Raw genomic sequence first — 2237 nt, 5'->3', positions numbered from 1 at the left:
CCAGGGCTGAGGGACCATGTCCAGGAGGAGCAGTGGCAGCGGGCATCCCAGTCACTTGCTTACTGCCGTCAGCTCTTGGGCCTGCCCTGGGCGATGCTCTCTGTCCACTGCCCTGGGAACCCAGGATGCCAGGCTATGATGACAAGGGATGAATTCTTCCAGAAGCCTGGGCCCTGCCTAGCCTCTGCCTCCCCATTGCCTGAGCAAATGCTGATCATGAAGTGCAAACACCAACATTTCCCTGCAGCCTGAGGATACTCACGCTTCCTAAGGGGTGGACACAGGCACATATGGCAGACTACAGGCTCCCCGATGATCCAGTACCCAGGCCCGGCTTGGTGACTGACATTAGATGAAACAATAAAATGGAAGACCTACTGCCAGGGGACCGCTGGACCTCCTGGCTCCTGCCCGTGAACTGGCCTGCAGACCTCACACTGCCCCCACCCAGAGACAGGGGCCCAGTCCTGGCTCCTCACTGGCTTCTTCCTGCCCTGGCCTCTTGCACTTCCTGCCCTCACCTAAGGGACATGCCCTGCTCCCACCTGCTTAGTCTGGATGCCACATCTGGCTGCACATCAGCATTATCTAGTGATGGCCCCAACGCAGAACAATGAAATCAGAACCTCTGTGGGTGGGGCTTGGGGCCTGGGCTCCCTCAGGTGATTCTGATACGAGACCAAGGTTGAGCCACTAGGTAGCTCCTCCCCATGTAGGGGGCCTAGCTGAAGTCCCATTCCTCCAGGAAGCCTTCCTGGCTTACCCCTGTGCAGGTGACCATCCTCCTCTGGGAGCCTGGGGGCCATACAAAGAGCAGTTACTGGACACTGATGACAGCCTGCTTTGTGTGAGGTAGTAATTAGGAAGCAGAATCAAGGGTTTGCCTCACACTAGGTGCATATCCTTGGTCAGGTTACCAAACTTCTCTGAGACTGTTTCCTCACTGGCAAAATGGGCATTAATAATAGTACCTACTTCATGAGCTGGTATAAGATGTTTCCACTGACCAATTCAACCTCAAGGACCCCACACCTCCCCATGGCACCCCTACTTCCAAAACTATAGGTCCCCACAAACCCAGAGAATGAACCAGTTTCCAAGGATCTCCATCTCCATCTCCAGCCTACTTTCTCCTGCATCCTGCATGCTGGGAGCAGCTTCTAGGCAAGTCACATCTATCTTTACACTTCCTTCAAGGAAGACTTCTGAGCCTCCAAGTCTGACCTTGCCGGTGACTGAGAAGTATCAGAGAACAGAAAACCAGCACACACAGCCTCCCCCACAGGAGATAGCTCCTCTTCCTTAGGATCTATTCCAGCCAGATGGGCAAAGTCTGCTCTAAGGGCTGGCACAGGGGGCATAGCTAGACATTTATGCAGGGTCTTCACTGCTGAGAAAGCACTTCTTTTTTTTTTTCTTTTTAGTATATGTGCTGCCAAAGCAGGCACGAGAAAGCACTTCTATGTGATTTTTGTGAGATGACTTCTCCACCTCTGCAGATGACTTGACCAAGGTCATGGTTAGCAAGTTCTAGGGCTAGAGTTAAGAGTATTAAGAAATTAGGAACAATAGAAATATTAAAAAATAGAGAAATGATTAAATTCATTAGAGCACATCCATAGTGTGGAATACTATGCAAGTACTAAAGTCATGTTGGGGTGGGGGAGAGGGATAAATTAGGAGTTTGAGATTAAAATATATATACTACCATAAATAAAATAGATAATTAACAAGGATCCATGTATAGCACAGGGAACTACATTCAATATCTTATAATAACCTATAATGGAAAAGAATCTAAAAAAGAATATATGTATTCTTTACTGAATCACTTTGCTGTATATCTGAAAATAACCAACATTGTAAATCAACTATATTTCAATAAAATTTTTTAAAAAATCATGTCTTCAAATAATTTTTTAGGAAAAGGTTCATAATGGGTTGAATTTTAAAAAGCAGAATATAGAGTTTGATCTCTGCTTTGTGATATAGATATACTTATCGGCCTATCTACAAATATATATAGCACATATATTTATAATAATACCAAAAATGTTTCTAAGTTGCTTCTGGTCCTCCCTCAGTAAATCGGGCCCCTCCTCACAGCCCCATCCTCATGGAGGTCTAACATATGAAATTGAATAAGAGAAGCCTGCTGACCACAAGCCTGAACTCTGGGACCTTGTTTTATGAAAAATGACACCGAGGGAGAGAATAATCAGAGTACTGCCAGTAGG

Source organism: Cervus canadensis, chromosome 8 (assembly GCF_019320065.1).
Source record: "Cervus canadensis isolate Bull #8, Minnesota chromosome 8, ASM1932006v1, whole genome shotgun sequence".
NCBI lineage: Eukaryota > Metazoa > Chordata > Mammalia > Artiodactyla > Cervidae > Cervus > Cervus canadensis.
The sequence above is the reverse complement of the archived record's forward strand: the minus strand, read 5'-3'. Positions refer to the sequence as shown.